Consider the following 23,134-nt stretch of genomic DNA (forward strand, 5'->3'; position numbering starts at 1 on the left):
TATTTCTGCTTTATTGACTATGCCAAAGCCTCTGACTGTGTGGATCACAATAAACTGTGGAAAATTCTGAAAGAGATGGGAATACCAGATCATCTGGCCTGTCTCTTGAGAAGCCTGTATGCAGGTCAGGAAGCAACAGTTAGAACTGGACATGGAACAACAGACTGGTTCCAAATAGGAAAAGGAGTACGTCAAGGCTGTATATTGTCCCCCTGCTTATTTAACTTCTCTGCAGAGTACATCATGAGAAACGCTGGGCTGGAAGAAACACAAGCTGGAATCAAGATTGCTGGGAGAAATATCAACAAACTCAGATATGTGGATGACACCACCCTTATGGCAGAAAGTAAAGAAGAACTAAAGAGCCTCTTGATGAATTTGAAAGAGGACAGTGAAAAAGTTTGCTTAAGGCTCAACGTTCAGAAAACTAAGATCATGGCATCTGGTCCCATCACTTCATGGGAAATTAATGGGGAAACAGTGGAAAGAGTGTCAGACTTTATTTTTTGGGCTCCAAAATCACTGCTGCTGGTGATTGCAGCCATGAAATTAAAAGACGCTTACTCCTTGGAAGGAAGGTTATGGCCAACCTAGATAGCATATTTAAAAGCAGAGACATTACTTTGCCAACAAAAGTCCGTCTAGTCAAGGCTATGGTTTTTCCAGTGGTCATGTATGGATGTGAGTGTTGGACGGTAAAGAAAGCTGAGCGCCGAAGAATTGATGCTTTTGAACTGTGGTGTTGGAGAAGACTCTTGAGAGTCCCTTGGACTACAGGAGATCCAATCAATCCATCCTAAAAGAGATGAATCCTGGGTGTTCATTGGAAGGTCTGATGTTGTAGCTGAAACTCCAATACTTTGGCCACCTCATGCGAAGTGTTGACTCATTGGAAAAGACCCTAATGCTGAGTAGGATTGGGGGCGGGAGGAGAAGGGGACGACAGAGGGTGAGATGGATGGATGGCATAACCGATTCGATGGACATAGGTTTGGGTAGACTCCGGGAGTTGGTGATGGACAGAGAGGCCTGGTGTGCTGCAATTCATGGGGTCACAAAGAGTCAGACACAAACGAGCAACTGAACTGAACTGGACTGATGTTCCACTGTAGGATCTACCAACATGCCTGGGGTGTCTCAAGTTTGAAAGAAGCCACTGCTGGTTCAGTCCCTAACAGCAGTAAAGGGAGAACTGCTAAGACTCAGGCAGCAGTTCACAACTAGGTGAGATTTAGCTTTGTCAAGACACTTTTGAAGTCCTCCACTGGGTAGATGCTACTGACATCCAGTTGGTAAAGACCAGGGATACTGCTAAACATCCTTCAATAAACAGGACAAAGAACTGTCCAGCATAAAATGTCAATAGCGCCAAGGTTGAGAGGCCTTGGGCCCATGTCAGCTAAATGCAAATATGGCAGAAAACAGGATCTGGTGCGCATCATACAATGCCCCTTGGATTTCTACACACCTGAAGAAGAACTCAGCAGTCTGGTGCCGCTCACCCGGAAAACCTTACACTCTAGTAAGAAAATGTATTTTGAGATGCCTGGGCAGTGTGAGGGGAGGTAAGGGAGAATAAACTCATCAAGGTCTTTGAACTGAACGCTTTTCTCAATTTCAGCCCTGTCCAACGTCTTAGCATTGATAACCACTTGAGACATGTAAGTGAACATATTGGAAAGGAAACTGCTTAGGTTCAAAATGACCTGACTGCTGGAAGCACCTATTACTTTCTAAGAGACTTCTTCTCCTGTGCTCAAAATCAACCACATTGGGTATCAAGATGGCAAAAACTATTACAATATTGTAAAGTAATTAGCCCCCAAGTAAAATAAATAAATTTATAAAAAAAAAAAAAAGATTAAATGTAAAATAAAAAAAAAAAAAGGTTATACACAAAGAACTAAACTAAAAAAAAAAAAAAAAAAAAAAGAAGGTTAAAGGTAGGCAGGACCAGCTCAAGTCCTTGTCCTGCTCAGTAACTAGCTAGGTGACTTGGAGATACCCCAAGCTTTGTTGTGCATACTTCATGATGTCTGAGGGTGACATGACATGTGATAGTATAAATGGCAATGTGGCATTCTAAAACCAAATCAAGAAAGCAGAAACTGATACAGTCACTTACCCTCCTGCTTGGGAGATGTTTCTTTGGGTTACTTCCTAGGTTTTCGACTCTCCAGTGCAGAAAGGTCTTCTCTTAAATCTGTGACAAATCCGCTCTCTGAATCAGAATCCAGGCCCAAATGCACTCTTGGGGAGTCAGTCTCACCTTTTCCCTTCAGCTTATCCTTTGTGGGATGAGGAAAGAATTTTGCTTTGTCTGAAAAGTCCTTCTCAAGCTGGGGGCTCATCTTCTCCTTGACTGATCTTGCCTTTCTCACTGGCTGGTGACATGCTTTCAGCTCCTCTTCTATCTCTACTGGGTTTGCCAATTTGGACTTTCTTCTTTTCTTTTTTTTTTTGAAAGCAGATGGCCCTTTTCCCATCTGAGACAACTCTGTGTCTTCAGCAACTTCTGGCTCATTCTTGGACCTCTGCTCCTCATCACTGATAGGGTCACTTTCGCTACTATCTGACTTCTCTGTATTCCTGGAATCGCTGGGCTTGACAGTCATATAAACATCTTCTGAGATTTCATTTATGCCTACATTAAAAAAAAGAAAGAAAGAAAACAGGATGTAGCATGCTCATAGAAAAAGGAGCAGGACCACAAAACCACAAATATTTAACATGCTCAATGCTGAAATTAAAAAAAAAAAACAAAAACACATTGCCTCACACTGGCCTGGTGGCGTTAGCAGTAGACTTAAGTTGCAGGTGAATAGAGGTGACAAATGGAACTTGCCTGGAGAGTGTTTCAGTTACTGACATTCAAAAATGACATCGGACCAAACCACGTGCATTTCTAATTTATACAGAGCTCAATCTTGGCAGCATAGGTAAGTACTGGGAAACATAGAATGGGAGGGATGGAAGGGAACACTACACAGGATTTGTTAAAACTGATCAATTTTCAGTTCAGTTGAGTTCAGTCGCTCAGTCTCGTCTGACTCTTTGCGACCACATTAACAGCAGCACTCAAGGCCTCCCTGTCCACCACCATCTCCCGGAGTGCACCTAAACTCATGTCCATTGAGTCGGTGATGCCATCAAACCATCTCATTCTCTGTTGTCCCCTTCTCCTCCTGCCCTCAATCTTTCCCAGCACCAGGGTCTTTTCTAATGAGTCAGCTCTTCGCATCAGGTGGCCAAAATATTGGAGTTTCAGCTACAACATCAGTCCTTCCAACGAACACTCAGGACTGATCTCCTTTAGCATGGACTGTTTGGATCTCCTTGCAGCCCAAGGGACTCTCAAAAGTCTTCTCCAACACCACAGTTCAAAAGCATCAATTCTTCAGCTCTCAGCTTTCTTTATAGTTCAACTCTAGCATTCACATGACAACTGGAAAAGCCATAACCTTGACTAGACAGACCCTTGTTGACAAAGTAATGTCTCTGTTTTTAATATGCTGTCTAGCTTCATCATAACTTTCCTTCCAAGGAGTAAGTGTCTTTTAATGGCATGGCTGCAATCAGCATCTGCAGTGATTTTGGAGCCCAGAAATATAAAGTCAGCCACTGTTTCCTCGTTTATTTGCCATGAAGTGACGTGACCGGATGTCATGATCTTAGTTTTCTGAATGTTGAACTTTAAGCCAACATTTTCACTCTGCTCTTTCACTTTCATCAAGAGGCTTTTTAGTTCTTCTTCACTTTCTGGCATAAGGGTGGGGTCATCTGCCTATCTGAGGTTATTGATATTTCTCCCAGCCATCTTGGTTCCAGCTTGTGCTTCTATTTTACAGATTAGAAATAAAAGAGGGCCTGAGAAATCCCTTGTCCTGGGACACAAAGAAAACCAAGACAGAGAGGCGAGGCTAGAGACATGGATTCTTGAGTCACCACTTGGGCCCTTCCCACATATTCCCAAAGCATTAAGTCTTTTACTCTTTCTGTCCATGACTCAAAGAAATAAGCCAAGCCTTAAAGCAGGGATTGCAAACTCACAGCCCAAGAGCCACGTGGGGCAAGCAGACGTGTTATTTAGGAAGCAATGATTTGACCCAATGCTTTCCAATCTTTCGTTATTTGTCGCTTTTAACTTAGAATGTGCTGGCCAATTCAGAAACCAGGAAGTTTCACACAGAAATTAAGATTTTAGGCTTGCCTGAAAGAGCAGAAGACCTGGCCATTCTCAGTCACAGGGCTTCAAGCCTGGCTGGGGCTGAGAAGTACTGTCCCATTTCGGTTGGGGGAGCACTGTCTCCAGGTCACCCAGCTGCCCAGCCCTCATCTTGCTCCCTGCCCTGAAGCAGAGTCAACCATCATTGTGCTTCTACTGTTTTTCTACTGGTAACTGAGTCCAGAGGAAAGGCACCCATTTCCATGTCTCAAGCAAAAGGAAAACCAATAAAACAACAGGAGTTTCCTACATATACAAGCAAAAATTGGCAAAAGTCTATTTCTAACAATAACTTCATTTAACCTGTTTGTATTTCCTACTCCCAATATTGAGCGTCATCCATCTGTAGGTAAATAATCCGTTACCCTACAAGCTTGAAAAGAGGAAATCCCCATCAACTCTGTATTGTCTTCATTCTAGAGCAATGGTTACCATGAGTGGGATCATGGAAGAGAAAAGCTTAAAAGGGCAAGAGCCACAAACAGCCCAGCAGGATCAGGAGTGAACTATATCCACCTCCTCCAGGGCTCAAAGGGAAAGAATCAAAAAATCCAATCTGGTTTGATTTCTGGATCTCAGGGCTGGTGCAGTTGGTAACTAATGTTCGGACCCAAGAATGACAAGCATGTCCACATTTGCTTGGATACTGGAGCCCAAAGGAGGTGAATTCAGATCCTGCCCCTCTGCTTCTATTAGTTGTGTGACCCTGAACGGGTGAACTACCTCTCTGAGCCTCAGTTTCTTCCCCTGGACAATGGGTTTGATAACATTATCAACCTTCCAGGACAATCTTTGCACAGTGCCGGGGGGATAGGAAGTCCTCCATAACTCCTTATTGACAATAACAAATCGAGGAGCTAGACTAGCTGCCTGGAAGAACCCAAGAAAGATATGGACTGCATAGTTCATCCACGTCACTCAATGTCCTAACCAAATGGGCAATCCAGCAAGGAGTGCTTTGGTTAGACAGCCTAGGTGACATCCAACTACAGCTCCTTTCTCACCCAAAGGTTCAGAGCAGCCAGTGACAAAGAAATCTGAAGATAAAAACTGTAAATAGAATGGCCACACGACCCAGCAATCCCATTGCTGGACTTACATACCGAGGAAACCAGAACCGAAAGCGACTCGTGTACCCCAATGTTCATCGCAGCCGTGTTTACAATAACTAGCACATGGAAGCAACCTAGATGTCCATCGGCAGATGAATGGAGACGAAGGCTCTGACCCATACACACAATGGAATTTTACTCAGCCATTAAAAAGAATGCATTGGAATCAGTTCTAATGAGGTGGATGAAACTGGAGCCTATTATACAGAGCGAAGTAAGCCAGAAAGATAAAACACCAATACAGTAAATTAACGCATATATATATGGAACTTAGAAAGATGGTAATGATGACCCTATATGTGAGACAGCAAAAGAGACAGATGTAAAGAAGAGACTGCTGGACTCGGCGGGAAAAGGCGAGGGTGGGATGATTTGAGAGAATAGCATTGAAACATGTATAGTATGTGAAATAGATCACCAGTCCAGGTTTGATGCATGAGACAAGGTGCTCAGGGCTGGTGCACTGGGATGAATGACTCTGAGGGATGGGATGGGGAGGGAGATGGGAGGGTCGGGATGAGGAACGCATGTACACCCAGGGCTGCATCATGTGAATGTATGGCAAAAGCCACTACACTATTGTAAAGTAATTAGCCTCAAATTGCTATAAATTTTAAAAAAGAGGTAAAAAATAAAAAGAAAGATTAGCAAATATTTTAACTAAGTGATAATAAAAACACAGCGTATCAGAATTCATGAGATGCATGTCTAGAAGTGTTCACAATTTTAAATGCTTCTATTAAAAATGAATAAAAGCCTAAGGCAATGGAAAAGAGAAAAAACAAAAACAAAACCTCCCTCAAAGCGTTCAGCAAAGGCTATGTATAGGAAAGGTGAGGGATAGGTGTGATTAGCTCTTGCAAATTTCTTGCTGTCAGATCTTATGTTCTTGAAGTAAGGTGGTGGTCAGGTAACTGTGCTCCTGTAATACTTGAGGGAAGCAAATATTATTCCCTATTCCCTATTTCCTGAAAAGATAGGTCCCAAGCTTGACGTTCACCCTCCATGGTCCTGGTTGGGGGGGAGGGGTCCCTGTGCAGGCTGGTTTTTCTAGTCATGGAGCATTCATCTAGCACCCACTCTTGTTACTTCCAGCAGTGCTCAGTCCTAGGTGGAAGAGGTAATTCTCAGTTCTCTGTGCCCTCCTCTTACCAAGGCCCCGATACACTGCCCAGCCACCTTCAATGAGGGAGCCAGGCACCCAGCATGTAGCTGACCCTCAGCCTCCTCAGTCTACCCAGTTGGAGAGCTGGGTCCTGTAGACTGTGACCCATGCAGATTGCCACAACCATTCGGTCATGGAAGTGGGGATGGAACACGTTGGCCATTGCTTTCAAACCTAGTCCAGACCAGTCAGTGGCTTCAGCAAGGGCTCTGGGACTCTGCAAGACACAGCCTGTTCCCAAGCTCCACAGTTCATTCCCCATCCCAAGGCCCAAGGGCCTAGAGGGCTCTATGGGAAGGCTGTAATATATCTCACTACACTCTGCTCAGAGGCTTTCTGTTGGTGGTATTGGGGTTTCTAACGCCACTAAAGGTCTTGGGCTGAGGTCTGCAGCACCATTTTCCACCCTGCCTCTATCACAGTATCTTCCTTGATGAGCTTATTCAACCTGGGACTAAAAGTTGGTAACTTGGACCATCACGGACCATGTCCAGTAGCCCAAGGACCACATTCTACTCTGTTTCTATAATGAAGGGATTTCAACTTCACAATGTCATGTGATGTAAAAGATTTCTTCTTCCTCTAACTGAAATATTTAACTTAGAATAATGTCTCAATGGATATATATTGCAAACGAGGCTACCATTTATTTATTCACTGCTGGAATTATACTTGATGTGTAAGGTGATTGAAACAATTATCATTGGGGTATAGTTGCATTACAATGATGCTTTAGTTTCTGAGTACGTATGTCCAAGTGAATCCATTTTAGGTGTACACATATCCCCTCGTTTTTGGATTTCCTTCCCATTTAGGTCACCACAGAGCAGAGTCGAGTGCCCTTGTTCTTTCACTTTTCTCATACTGTAACATTTTCGTAAATGTTAACTGGAGGTTAATTACTATACAATATCGTGATGGTTTCTGCCATGCATCAACATTAAGAAGCCGTAAGTATATCGGGGTCCCACCCATCCTGGAGCCTCTCCCACATCCCCTCCTATGCTATTTTTCTGGGTTGTTCCAGAGCACTGCTTTGCATTCCCTGCTTCGTGCCAAGGAAAATCTGAAAGATGATTTTTCTGTATGAAACATGTAATTTTCTTTATCTCACATGTGAGAACATGGGTGCAGATTTTTCTACGTGAAATAGGAAATATGTACCTCATGTTTGAAAATCTACTTGTATAATTTTTTCATCATATATGGAATCTTGTCTGTTTCACATGTGGATATCTGTGCACACTTTTTCCTACATGAATGGGGAATTCCAGATAGTTCAGATATGAAAAGTTGAGCATATGCTTTCCTGTCTGATCTCTGAAGTTGTATCCATTTCCTATGTAAAAATCTCAATGAAATTTTACTGACATGAAGTATGCAATTAAGATATGGGAACCAACAGGAAATTGGAATTCTATTTCATAAAAGAAATTCTGGGCACCACTGTTTCTTCATGAAATACTTAATTCTTTGTATTTCTTACATAGAAAACAATAACTGTCCACCATGAAATATGGAGATCTCTGTATTAACTGCATCAAAATCTAGGCACTAATTTTCCTTCATGAAACTTGAACTTCTCTATATTTCACATCTGATAATCAGAATGAACATTTCCCTGTGAGAAATAAGGAAATCTCTGCATTTCATGTAAACCATTGGTTCTTCAGTCTCTGAAACACCTGTTTGCATTTGTGTCCCTGTGTGTTACATGTGTGTGTGTACACATATGTGCTTGTGTCACCTGTTCCTGTGTGTGTGTGTGTGTGTGTGTGGCCTAATGTAGGTGCTCAGTGTGAAACACCAGACATCCTAGGAGGCAGAGTGTGAGCATTGCATCTATCCAGGCACTTAACGTGAGTGTGCCCACGTTAGCTATGTGGTCGAGAGGAAGAGAGTAAGCAATGGTCAGGAGGAGCACTTTACTCCACTTGAAACACTTGCAGGAGGAGCTCTGCTTCTCTGGGAATTGCATCCGCAGGAGCACATCCTTAGCCGCTGGGGTGCCTGCTTTAAGCCGTGGGCCAGGGGAAAGGCCAAGAGCTGACAGACAGCAGGCCAGGGGCTCCAGGGTGGTTTGGCTTGGGGCTGCATTGTGGGGCCCAAAGAGCGAGCCAAGGAAAGTGTGCTGCTTCATCCTCAGAGTATGGCTGCATTCCTGACACTGCTCAAGCCTAAGGCACACGGTTAGGGACGGACTCTGCAGGCGGTGAACTTTGGTGAGGTCAGCGGTAACAGCGCCTCCCCCGCCGATCCCCACCCCCCACCAAACCCACCCACGCTCTGCCCGTGGCTTGCCGTTTAGATCTAAGGTGAGCACCTGTGTCCCTGACGTACCCACGAACCTTGTGTCACCTGGCCTGGCTTGCCCAGTCGCTGGTCTGGCACATCTATACTGTTGGTCAGGCAAACGGCTTGTGTGGACTGGCGCACTGTGCACTGAGCCAAGTTGGGCCCCTGCGTGCCCAGAATTCCAAGGGGAGTGTCTGTCCCGTGAATGAACGCCTTTTGACTCCATTTGATTGGTTCTGTGATGAGGTCTGGAGGTCAGGGTATAGAGTTCATCTCCTTCCCGCCACCATATTACCCGTGCGTGGTGGCACACGGTTCTGCGCATGCCTGTCTCCCTTTCCCTGCTCATTGGCTGTGGGCAAGTAACCAGTTGGTTGTGCCACGTAGACTGCGGCTGGTTGGCGGGCTTTGCCGGCCGCCAGCTGTGCTCTCACGTCCAGCTTCTTTGTGGCTCTGGGCTACGGCCAGAACACCATGGAGAGTGAGACGGGGCCAGAGGAAGGCGGCAGCACCCCGGGATCCTGGGTCTTAGTTGTGAGCCCGGGTCTTCTCGAGGGAGGGACCCTGGGGCCTACCAGCGCGGTGGAGGTGGCAGAGGCAATGCAGGCCGCAGGTAGTGCACCAGGCGAAGAGGCCGCCCTCTTCTGGGTGGAGGTGGTAGAGAAAGGTGCAGCCCTGGAGGAGGGAGAGTTGGCGGGATTCGGGCAGGAGTTCCAGCTGCTGGTGTTAGACATCATGGAGGAGGTGGAGGTGGTGGCCTACGAGGAGCAGGAGCAGGTGTCCTCGCAGGAGCAGGGCCAGGAACATCCAAGCCCCAGAGCCCCCAGGGATCAGCCCGCACTGGAGGCCTTGATGGCCCTGCAGCTGGAGCTGGATTTCGTGAATAAGAAAGCCCAAAGGGCCCGCACTCGCCTGAAACACAAGAACTGCCAGAGGCGGAAGCTGCATCTAGAACACAGAAGTGCCATCATCGAGGGAATCCGTGGATTCTGGGTCGAAGTTGTATCCCTTGGTGTGGTGCTTGTGAATTTTTTTTTTTTTTTCAATCTGGGTAATTGCAGAAGCAGTTTAGAGATCTGGCAGTTCTGGTACAAAATGTATTTTTTGGATGCTGAGTATTGGTTACCGTTCTGTGTATCTGTTCCCGATAGAAGGTGTGATGTCCTTGCTGTTCTGGGTAGCACAAATTGCTACTTGGGCTTTATTTGCAGAGGTCCCAATCAGAATTGTCATTAGCACCAGGGACTCTTCAGAGAAAAGGCTTGTCTGGGATCCAGGTCTTCTCTGAAAAGCTGCGTGAATTTGGCGGTGAGGTTGGGATGTGTAAATGCTCATGCTGCTTGTATGTAGGAGTGCCTGTTTTCCAGAAGTAAGCTAAGTTTTAGGAGGCTGAGATGGAGCTTAGGGCCTTTCCTGTTAGGAACAGAACCTGCTCTGGTAGTGCATTTATAGGCACAGCCTTGGGGCTTGTCATGCCTTCATACAGTCTGCGTTAACAGAAATGTGATGAGTTATCTCATCGCAAGATGAAGTCAGACAGCGCCATTCTACACTTTAGGCTAGATTTGTCCTTCCAGCACTTTTTTCCTCTAGCATCTAGAGGCTCCTTGACCTAAAGCAGTTTATGAACCACCCTCAAATGTCAGCTATGATGGCTGACCAAGATGAAGACATACTTCACTTCATGACCAACTTAAAGGTCAGGCAGGGGACACTGATAATTGTGGGGGGAAGGTGACTGCGGAGGGGAGAGGACATGATTTACCCCTGAAAACAGGAAAGGACAGCTCTTCTGTAAAGGGGTTTCACACCCATCCACCCCTACCCTACTCCCCACACTTTGTCCTGGCAGGTGGAGGAACTCAGGCATCCCTCTCATCACTGCAAGATCACATTGTCCTTCTGGAAGAATAGGTATTTCCAGAATGAAGTGATTGTTAAGGATTATCTCATTAATGTCACTGGTAAGAGGCAGCTCCTTGGATTTGGTGGGTGGGGGCAGAAAAGTGTAGGTTGAATTGGAAAGTGATTTAGGTCTTTCTCCCATACTCCTTTTCCTGCAGGATATCGAGCATCTCATTCCACCCTAATTCACTGGAACCAGGGATTTGAACGCAAGGCATACAGCCGCAGGCACCATGACAGCAGCGTTAACTTCTTCAACTGGTTCTTTGACCACAATTTCACAGGATCTGACCGGATTGCTGAGGTAGGGTCCCACGCGGCCACTGGGCCAGAACTGGTGATGTATGTTGGAATTCTTGGCGGTGTACAGGAGGGCTCAGGGTCTGGCCAGCCCCTTGCTGACCTCGCTCATTGCCCTGACAGTTCATCATAAAGGATCTCTGGCCCAATCCCGTGTGGTACTATATGAGGAGGAAGGCTCTGACACGAGAGGTACTGGGAGGACGAGAGGCAAGGAGCCCAGGGATTGGGCACTGGCATAAGTGTTTTCCAGAAACTTGGGTCATTTATTTCACTTGTGGAGAAAGTGAGACTCTGTGGAATGCAGAGTAACACCATGGAATGAGGGAATCAGCAAGAGACAGCAGAAGTAGAGAACTGTAGTGAAAAACAGGTTCTAAGTAGAGAAGCTTCAGGTAGATGAAGTGTCCTGGTCAGGACAATGTCACTCCAATTTATATCTGGCTCAGCTGCACATCTCTGAACTGGCATTCCATGGCCAACAAGGCAACCCTCAGGCTCCTCTTAAATTGGGGCCCACCTACTATTGAAATCCCCTTTCTACAACAGTCTGCGAGTCTCCTTTCTGCTAGGCTGTTCCCCACTGACCATCATTTGATTCCATTTTGATCATCACACTTGTTTCTATTTTTGCTTTCTTTTACACTTTTTCCACATGCCACTCTCATTCTGAGAATATTCACCACTGTGTAGGATTATGGAGAATAGTCTTTTAACTTATTTATTTTACCTGGAGGATGATTACTTTACAAAACCATGACAATTTTTGCTTTACATTGGCCAACACGAATCACCCATAGATATACACGTGTCCCCCCAAATGCTGAACCCACCACACACCGCCATCCCCTACCTGTCTTTCTGGGTTTTCCCACAACATGACTTTGGTTGCCTTGCTTCACACATCAAATTTGCACTGGTCATCTATTTTGCATAAGGTAATGTAAATGTTTCAGGGCTATTTTCTCAAATTAACCCAGCCTCACGTTCCACCACGGAATCCAAAGTCTGTTCTTTATATGTCTGTGTCTTATTTGCTGTTCTGCATGTTTGATGTCCGGTACCACCTACGTGGTCCTAAACTCCATATATTTGTACTAACATGCAGTATTTGCTTTTTCTCTTTCTGATTTCTTCACACTCTTAATAGGCTCCATATTCATTCCAACTCATTAGGACTGAGTTCAACGCATTCCTTTTTAGAGCTGAGAAACATACCATTGTGTATATGTACCCCAACTCCCTTAACCCTTCATCTGCCAATGGCCATATAGGTTGCTTGCATACCCTAGCTCTTGTAAATAGTTGTACAGTGAAGATTGGGGTGCGTGGTTTAAAAACCTGTATGCAGATCAGGAAGCAACAGTTCGAACTGGACATGGAAAAACAGACTGGTTCCAAGTAGGAAAAGGAGTACATCAAGGCTCTATGTTGTCACCCTGCCTGTTTAACTCTCTATGCAAAGTACATCATGAGAAACGCTAGGCTGGAAGAAACACAAGCTAGAATCAAGTTTGCCAGGAGAAATATCAATAACCTCAGATATGCAGATGACACCACCCTTATGGCAGAAAGTGAAGAAGAACTAAAGAGCCTCTTGATGAAAGTGAAAGAGCAGAGTGAAAAAGTTGGCTTAAAGCTCAACGTTCAGAAAACTAAGATCATGGCATCTGGTCCCATCACTTCATGGGAAATAGATGGGGAAACATTGGAAACGGTGTCTGACTTTATTTTGGGGGGGTCCAAAATCACTGCTGACGATGATTGCAGCCGTGAAATTAAAAGACACTTACTCCTTGGAAGGAAGGTTATGGCCAACCTAGATAGCATATTTAAAAGCAGAGACATTACTTTGCCCACAAAAGTCCGTCTAGTCAAGGCTATGGTTTTTTCAATGGTCATGTATGGATGTGAGAGGTGGACGGTGAAGAAAGCTGAGCGCCGAAGAATTGATGCTTTTGAACTGTGGTGTTGGAGAAGACTCTTGAGAGTCCATTGGACTGCAAGAAGATGCCATCAGTCCATCCTAAAGGAAATCAATCCTGGGTGTTCATTGGAAGGATTGATGTTGAAGCTGAAACTCCAATACTTTGGTCACTTCATGCAAAGTGTTGACTCATTGGAAAAGAACCTAATGCTGAGTAGGATTGGCGGGAGGAGGACAAGGGGACTACCGAGGATGAGATGGTTGGATGGCATCACTGACTCGATGGACATAGGTTTGGGTAGACTCCTGGAGTTGGTGATGGACAGAGAGGCCTGGAGTGCTGCAATTCATGGGGTCACAAAGAGTCAGACACGACTGTCCGATTGAACTGAACTGAACCGAACTGAGAGAGGAAATGTAAAAGTTCACAGACTCTCTCTCCTGGAAACTGACTTGAAAGGTTAAAGCTGTCATTAGTGTTGTTCCGGGAGGCTAGGTTGACATATATGTATCTGTTTCTCTGTCCGTTTTGAAAGGAAACCCCCGATTTTGAGAAACTTATGTTGGAGTGTCCCCCTTTACCTAAAATAGAAAACCTAAGAAGGTGCTTCACATGAAGATCAATGGCCAACTAGTCCTCTCTGACATGAAAGTAATGCAGAGTGGTCTGCTGGTGAAACAGATCGATAGGGAGAAACCAGTAAACATGAAATAATTCTGAAGGATAAATAGAAAGCATCAACCATAGGTGTCTGTGTATTGTTTGGCCAGGTCCTCAGGACAGATACTTCAACTCCATGTAGGATTCTCTCTTTAATGCGTGGGAATTACCAGACCATGGAGAGTTATAGAGGGGGTTAAGTCATATGTTGGGGTTGTGTCAGGGGACAAGTTCTTCCTGTGGGGTGGGGTTGGGGAGGAAGGAGAAGGAAGAGGAGGGGCCATTAACTGTGGGTCTGGCAACTTGACAAGGGAAATGTGGATGTTCATGGAAAGGGTCTGGTGAACAAGAGCCAGAGATCGAAATAGTGGGACACAACTTTGTTGGAAGGTGGTGCCCCAGGTATCATCACTGTTGGATATCATCAGGCATTTTAAGAGTACAGGACAAGGAAAAAGCCTTAACATTCAACTCACTTGAACCACATAGCCTCCTTGTGTATATGACTGCACAGTTCACCTTTTCTCAGAGTCAGCTTCCCAGGCCTAGGGTTCCAGGTAACATCTTAGGGGATGGGGGCATAAAGTATATGGAGGGGCTGTGGCCCAGAGCAAAAGCGAGGGGGTGGGAAGGCAGTAAGGATATTAATTTCTGGCAAAAGTGACCAGGGGAAAAGATAAATCACCAGGAAACAGACAAACAAAAACAGATCCCATCATGTATGTTTGAGCTCATGTGAACTCTGTTCTTTTTTCCAAGAACTCAGTTTAGATACAAAGTCTGCAGGGGCAGAAGTCAGGGGAATGGGGATGTTAAACAGGCAAAGTCCAGCCTACCCAGCCGTGCACTCTGTGTCGCATGATGGCTCAGTGCTTAATATCCTTTTTTCCAGGAAGGCTTACGCTCTGTGCCCAAGGCCCTCTGTCAGGCCGAGGTGTAGAAATAACATTTTTCCACAAACCCTCTGGTGACAGTGTCTATTCCTTGCTGAATGGCTCAGCACAGGCTGTATAAACCACAAGTGGCCTTCCTCTGGGCTTCGTCGCTACTCTGTGGGCCAAGGGCCAATGGGAACACCTGGAGAATACAGAGCTTACGGAGGGACTGGTCGAACTTAGGGTGGACCTTTCCAGGTAGATGACTGCTTTCCGGAATCACGTCCACCTCTGGATTGGGCAAAGGACAGACTGGCACAAAGGGAGTAGGGAGAGGTCAACGTTTGTCCTCTCACCCCAGATACAATGGCTCCATGTGGGCATTCCTGTGGGTGATATTTCTGTCTCACATGGAGTTCTCACTCCAAAAATTGTCTCCCGACAGCAGCATCTCTTTGGAGGGCAAAGGGTAAAGGATGAACGTCAAAGTTCATGGGTTTATGGATGCCCCCTTCAAGGTGCACTGAATGAGATCTCCTGCTCAGGGCCAACTTTTGCATTTGAATATCTTCACCCTAGTATGCCCCTTCTACAGAGGAGCATCTACAGTTCCAGAAGGCAAGGCTTGTCCTTCTCTGGGTGCTTTCTGTACAAGCAGCGCAGCAAACAATGGAAACATGTCTTCTTACTTTCTTAATCTGTCATCTTCAAAGGATCCTGGGGGCTCCGGCAGGCTGGTACCTGTCTTTCTCAGCGCCAGTTCAAAACAAAACAACACAAAGCAGAAACTATGCTGTAATAACTCTGCTGTGGGTGTGGGATGGTGTATTGGTGCATGTTTTGGGGGACCTTAGACTGGGCTCATTCTAGGGGCTGCGTGGTAGTTATCCACATTCGGAAGTTTTAGTAAGGCATTTCAAAGAAGTTAAAGACAAGAAACGTTAAGGACAGGGTTCCCCAACACCTAATATCTTCTGTCTTCAGTACCAGTGCTTCAGTACCAGGGGTGGCTTTAGCTCTAACCTCTCGTGGAGTGAAGAGTGTAGAGATAGTCATGGATCGGTTAGTAAACCTGAACTATGCATGGTTGACTTGATGGTCATTCTCTGGAAACTTGCCATGACATGTGTCCCCATGTCTTTCGGGCTTTCACTTGGGCCCTAAGGTCTAGGCGCTATTAGATTTGACTGCACACTTGGACGTGTTGTGTAAGGTTTTCTTCCACTGAATATCAATGTGTGTGAGACTTGGCGGATTACTGATAATTTCTTGAGCATTCTGGCTCAATCACCCTGAGCTGCATTTGTTTCCTGTTCCCTGGATATGTTCATGTTTTCCTCTGTTTAGAATGAAGATTGGGTGTCTCTGTTGTGCCTGCCCATGAATGTCAGTTGATGTTTCTTCCCGTGGGTCTGCCTATGACTCCTGTCTTCTTTGATGTGGCACCAATGCCTGTGCCATTATACACAGCTCTGCTGCAATAGCTATGTCAGTTCTTGCATGGCCCTATTCAACACACATGAATTGTGTTGCTTGTATTCACTTTTGGTTTCTAAGTTTGTGTGTCTTTGTCAGATTGTGTGTGAATTGGATGATTTCTTCCATTCCTGGATCAAATGTTTCCAACATCTTGAATTGTGACTTTTTTTTTTTTAAGAGATACACGATATTTGTGAACAGCAAGAAATGCTTTATCGCAGGAATAGTTAACAGTGACCCACGTTTGGAAACAGCAATACCCACATACTTACAGAAATGCCCGTTGGGCAAGAATATCACTCATTGAAATGAGAGTATTAATTAGGATCACAAAAGGCAAAGATGTTGCAGGAATGCATCTGTCAGAAAATTTTTCGTCTGTCAGGAGAGATTTGGGGTTCATTGCTAAGTGTTCTATAAACACTGCTGCAGAAAAGAAGGACATTGACTATTACCACTTCTTGCAGTGATCGTTAACCTGCCATTACCCATGCAGAATTTCTTCATGATTTTAAGTGAAGCATCACTCAGGCAGTAAGAGTTGGGGCTTGCCTTTATGTGAATAGGAATTTGTTAAAGAATTCTTGTCCTCAGTGACCTTCTATAGCCTGGGGAAAGGGGCTTGCATGATCAATTACAAGTTCAAAGCCCCTTGCTATTTCTGTGCTTTTTCTGGAAGGAAAGCACAGGGAATGGAATCATGCCAATGAGATTGACACTGTGAATCAGTCTGTTGTGATGGGAGTAGAGATCAGAGGCACACGTCACTCAACCGTCCACAGTGAGGACTTCCGGCCCTGTCAAACTCTTTGAATGTCAGTCCCCCTCAAGAAAAAATCCCATTCACCTTCCAGGATTATCATAGAAGTAGAATAGGATGCTGATTTGATCAACTAGTGAGGGGAAAAAAATAATAATAACTGGGCCAAAAAAAGAGGGGTGCTTACCAAAGTCCATTACACTGGACAAGTAAGCAATTATTTGCACATCTGTGCAAGTTTCTTTTCAGGATTGTTTGTGTGTGTATGTGGGTAGGTGGGTGGGTGAGCATGCACACACATGTGCGCTGACACAAATGTGTGTGTGAGCCGTCTGAACTGGTCTGGCTGGGGGATGGAAGAATGGACACTGAAAACGCGAAAGAGCTTGTGTAAGATGTAAAGATCATAGGGCAGCAGAAGCACTGACGCCATGGAAAAAAGCCCAGGGATCTCACCGACAGAGCAAGCTAGAAGTGTAAACAGGCTTGTAAGTGTAAACATGGATCCCTGAGCAGAAAGGAGAGGCAAGAACAAAGCACTTGGGTGCAGTCAGGGAGGATGCGAAGGAGTAGAGAAATGGAGTGAGCCAGATTCCCAGGCACAGAAGAGGGGCTATGCACAGCCCCTAGGACACCCAGCTACAAAGGGTTTTCTGTCCTTCTCAAGTGCAGGACCATTCTATCCTCGACATGACCAGGCATCTGAGCACAGCTTGCCCTTTTCTGTAAGGTTTGGGAGACTGGTGGCACTGTAGCATAAGCACCTGCTACATGCAGTTTGTCAGTTTGAAACATCACTCCTTAAAAGGGTGTCTTGGGTTGATCCTCTCACCCCTCCCAGTCCCACAGGCCTGGGCTGATGGTGTAGGCTGGGCTGTGTTCTCACGGGGAGGCTGGATGAGAACAGAACCACTTTGAAAGGGCCTCTGTACAATAAATGGACAGACTTCAATTCCTCTGGCAATGGAGAGCCGTGGCCCTTGGTGGGGGGCTATCCTTAGCATCTCTGTATAAATTTCTCTCAACAGAGAGAATTCCATGTCTGTATCACATTTAGACATGAGGGCAAAAATGTTCTATGTGAAGCATGGAAGTTGGTATTTCACATCTGAATACATGCATGTAGATTTCCTGAATGAAATACAGAATTCGCTGCATTTCGCCTGTGAATATCTCACCACAAACTTTCCAAATTGAGAATGGAATTCCCTATATTTTACAGTATGAAAATGTATGCACATATTAAAACATAATGTGACACACATGAGAAGCAAACTACTAAACGATGGAAAAGATAAAAGATATACTCGCTCTATATATCCTAGCAAATCAGCTCATGACAAAGTTTCCAAAATAATGAGTAGTCCTCAAGTAAGACCTGATGAAAACCTTTGTCACACTTTGTCCTAAATTCACCTGGTAACTAGGAGAGCTCTCAGTGTCTGTTAACTTGCTTCACACACAAGAAAAAAACTGCTCATCCTTTTATGAGTGTATGTGGTTTTGAAGTGAGACATTATCTCAAGAGATTCTGTTAACCTCCATAGACTTAAGAGATAAGGTGTTACTGTAACTAAATACCCCTGTACCCAACAACCTTGGGCCAAGCAATATCGAAACATTAAAGTTTAAAGCAGAGTATGTTTTACTGCAGAGCCATGCAAGAAGTGTGGCTTATGCCTTTAAAAACTTCAATCTACCTAAAGAGAAAAAAGAGCTACATATAGAAAAGTATAAAGCACTGATGAAAGAAATCAAACAGTACACAAATAGATGGATAAATATACCGTGTTCATGGATCAGAAGAATCAATATAGTGAAAACGAGTATACAACCCAAAGCAATCTATAGATTCAATGCAATCCCTATCAAGCTACCAGCGGTATTTTTCAGAGAACTAGAAAAAATAATTTCACAATTTGTATGGAAATACAAAAAACCTCGAATAGCCAAAGAAATCTTGAGAATGAAGAATGGAATAGGAGAAATCAACCTGCCTGACTTCAGGCTATGCTACAAAGTAACAGTCATCAAGATAGTATGGTACTGGCACGGAGACAGAAACATAGATCAATGGAACGCAATAGCAAGCCCAGAGATAAATTCATGCACCTATGGACACCTTATCTGTGACAAAGGAGGAAAGAATATAAAATGGAGAAAAGACAATTTCCGTAATACGTGGAGCTGGGAAAACTTGTCAACCACTGGTAAAAGAATGAAACTAGAACACTTTCTAACACCGTACACAAAAATAAACTCAAAATGGATTGAAGATCTGAATGTAAGACCACAAACTATAAAACTATAAGAGTCCTAGAGGAAAACATAGGCAAAACACTATCCGACACAATTCACAGCAGGATCCTCTATGACCCACCTCCAAGAATAATGGAAATAAAAGCAAAAATAAACAAATGGGACCTAATGAAACTTAAAAGCTTTTGCACAACAAAGGAGACTAGAAGCAAGGGGAAAAGCCTGCCTTCAGAATGGGAGAAACTAATAGCAAACGAACCAACTGACAAAGAATTAATATCAAAAGTATGCAAGCAACACCTGCAGCTCAAGTCCAGAAAAATAAGCGAACCAATCAAAAATTGGGCCAAAGAACTAAACAGACATTTCTCCAAAGAAGACATACAGATGGCTAACAAACGCATGAAAAGATGCTCAACATCACTCATTATCAGAGAAATGCAAATCAAAACCTCAACGAGGTAGCATCTCACACTGGTCAGAATGCCTGCCATCCAATAATCTACAAACAATAAATGCTGGAGAGGGTACGGAGAAAAAGGAACCCTCTTACTGAAGAATCCGTTTGGAGGGTAGAAAGAGATGCAGTCATACAAAACAGACTTGTGAACACAGAGTGGGATGGAGAGAATGGAATGATTTGAACAAATTGCACTGACAGATGTAAAATACCAAATATGTAGTAGGTAGCTAATGATAGCTAATGTAGTAGATAGCACTTCCTGCTCAGTGCTATGAAGTGCTTTAGTGGAGTGTGTTGTGGGCTAGGGGAGCAGACCCCTGAGGGATATGGGAGGACTGTTCAAAAGGGAGACTCAGCTATATTCACGAATAACTGATTTATTTTGCTGTGCAGCAGAAATAAACACAGCATTGTATATTTATTATACTACAAATTTTAACCATTTTCTTTCAAGTGAAGATAGAAAATCAGTCCTCGGCCAACTTGTGCAAGTGACAAGAAAAGCATCACAGTGTGTGTCATGGAAAATGTGTAACCGGGACTGCCTTAGAGTAAATTCAGGCTCTACACTTAGGTGTCCCTTCACTTCACCCTTGTCATTGTTTCTAAAAGTAAAGAAAATGTTTTTTAAAATAATGTAAAAACTATTACAATATTGTAAAGTAATTAGCCCCCAAGTAAAATAAATAAATTTATAAAAAAAAAAAAAAAAAAAAAAAAAATAATGTAAACATGTATGGTTATATGTTTTCCTAAACTTATGTCACAAATTTATGAAAACATAAATTCCCTCAGGTTTTAATAAGTAGTAGCAAGCCTTTGAGTTTCAGAACATTGCTAGGTAGGAATTAGTAAACATAGGCTAAAGCTGAGATGCTCCACAAGAATTTCCTTTTTTTAAAATTTTTTTTTTTGCAATTCTAGAATTTGTGCTAATGACTGAGAAAACTGCATAGCCTAAAAGTGACTAATTATGTTTTCTTTGTTTTCTTCATCAGGACTTTCTTTTTTTTTTTTTTTCTGTTGGTACATATTTTATTGCTTCATTTATTTTTGTTGCTGAGCAATATTTCATCCCATAGATGATACCACATTTTATTTATACATTCATCAGTTGATGAACATTTGGATTGTTCCCACTTTTTAGCTATTATGACTAATACTGCTATGATCCTCCTCTTGAGGACATATGTTTTCATTAACCTTGTATATATTCCTAGGAGTGGAATTGCTGGATTATGTGGTAACTCAATATTTGGACTTTTGAGTAACTGCAAGTCTATTTTTTTTAGAGGCTGCATCAATTTCCAATTTCTCCACATCCTCATCAACACTTTTTATTGTCATATATATCGTATCTCCATCATAATGAACATGAAATGGTATTTCATTGTGGCTTTGAGTTGCATTTCTCTGATGACTAATGATGTCAGAGCATCTTTTCATGAGCTTGTTGGACAACTGTACATCTTCTTTGGAGAAATGTCTGTCTAGATTCTTTGCCCATTTTAAATTGGGTGTTTGTCTTTTTTTATTATTGAGTTGTAAGAGTTCTTAATCATATTCTAGACTTTCAACCTAAGAAGGTTTTAATCACGTGGAGCAACTTCTTAAGTAATGCAAAAAGACTGCTCTGAAGAAGGATCAGAGGAGCCAGGTTTTACAGAAGTTTTGGTACAATGATCAGGTATGGAGATTGTGCAAATATTATGGTTAACGAAATAAAATCAGAACACATCAAGTGAATGGATTGAGATATTTTCTACCTATGGGAAGATGCAAGAATCTGGGCCCCTTGAAATAATTCCTTTGTTAAGCACCTTAACTATGCTGGGAAAGATTGAGGGAAGGATGAGAAGGGAGCGACAGAGGGTGAGATGGCTGCAAAGCATCACTGACTCAAAAGTCATGGGTTTGAGTAAACTGGTGATTTGAAAGGCAAGGGAACCCAGGGTTCTTGCTGTACATGGAGTCACAAAGAGTCAGACAAGACTGAGTGGCTGAACAACATCAAAAAATTGGTATTGGCAGTGCTTGAGGGGCTTTGTCATTATACATGGGATGATAAGTGAGACTGAGGATAATTAGAAAGAACACAACTCTTGTCGGTTTCCTTGTTTCCTTCCCTCAAAACATACTTCTCACAATGTTTTTTGAGAGCTTTGCAGAGAAGGAGAACTCATGAGGTGTCATGTGGCATCCTGAGATGGAAACTTTACCTATATGCCACTTGGATCTACAACCTTGGTCTTAGGCAGAAGCAGGCATTGTCTCTAAATATGTGTTAGAGCTGCCCATTTTTTTTTTTTTTGGTACGTTTATTTATTTTAGCTGGGGGCTAATTACTTTACAATATTGTAGTAGTTTTTGCCATACATTGACATGAATCAGCCATGGGTTTACATATGTTCCCCTTCCTGGACCCCCCTCCTCCCCATCCCATCCCTCTGGGTCATCCCATTGCCCCAGTCCTGAGCATTTGTCTCATGCATGGAACATGGAATGGTGTTCTGTTTGACATATGATAATATACATGTTTCAATGTTATTCTCTCAGAACGTCCCACTCTCACCTTCTCCCTCAGAGTCCATAAGACTGTTCTATGCATCTGCGTCTCTTATTCTGTCTCGCATATAGTGTTATCATTATCATCTTTCAAATTCCATATATATGCATTAGTATACTGTATTGGCGTTTTTCTTTCTGGCTTATGTGTTAACAGTCATGATATGTGATCTTAAGGAAGGGGTGAGAGGTAAACAAACTTATAGCTTCTCAATCAATCTCTGTAATCCTGGGAGAAGCATCTTTGACTTGTGCATCCTAGTCACCCTTAGGAATGCTTGCAAGGGATTACATTACTGAGCATGGATGTAGGCAGGAAGCTGGATCCATTTTGACTTTACCACTTGCCTTTTCTGTGAACAGACCATTCCTCTTCTCTTAATGTCACAGTTTTTTCTTCAGATGAAGGTTGAGCATTGTGGAAGTGTGTGAATGCATGTGAAATCCCCAACTGGTGAGTGTGCAGCCTCCTATAGGAAGGTAGTATCCTATTACAGGAAGGCCCGGTTGAAACTCCAGGCCTCTACATGGCCTTCTTTGGTACTGCCATATTAGAGGCTGGGTGTTTTGTTACTGCCAGACATAATAGATACTTAAGGTCCCACTCATCTTTTGCTGGGCTGATTGGGAGAGTTTCAAAGTTTTAATTATGTTTGGATGGAGTAGCTTGGGTATTATTGAAATGTTTTCAACCTTTGATGCATCCGTTTATCTTGCACTTTGAAAAGAAAAAGAAGACTTTTGAATGAGCATTTTAATTTGTACCTGTTTATACTTTTGAATGAATTATTTCTTCAGCAGAAATTTCTGACATAAAAGACCAAAAGAGAGCTCAGACATATACTCACAAACACATTCTTAATCTGATGTACACACACACGCACAGTCACAATCTTATATGCTTAAACACAATTACAAAAAGAAAAGAAAACCCAAGGACTCACTGAAGGACACCTATGAACTTCCCAGAGTTTCTCTGATACGTCTCTAGGCTTAGTTTTGGAAATTATTTTGTACTTGAATGATTTCTCTCTAGCGACTTTTTAAATCAGAATGTTTTAAAAGATATAATTTTGTTGTGCATTCCATGGGATCTTGAAATGTTTTGCATGTAAGACTATTCTGTGATTTGCTAAAATGAAA

At 43.4% G+C, this 23,134-nt stretch overlaps 1 pseudogene; it reads right to left on the reverse strand.

Moving 5' to 3' along the window:
• LOC145537735 (MYND-type zinc finger-containing chromatin reader ZMYND8-like) overlaps positions 1-11,848 on the reverse strand; it is a 32,729-nt pseudogene extending 20,881 nt beyond the window's left edge.
• Between the last annotated feature and the right edge of the window lie 11,286 nt (positions 11,849-23,134).

Source organism: Giraffa tippelskirchi, chromosome Y (assembly GCF_054371585.1).
Source record: "Giraffa tippelskirchi isolate mGirTip1 chromosome Y, T2T-mGirTip1v1.2.pri, whole genome shotgun sequence".
Lineage (NCBI taxonomy): Eukaryota > Metazoa > Chordata > Mammalia > Artiodactyla > Giraffidae > Giraffa > Giraffa tippelskirchi.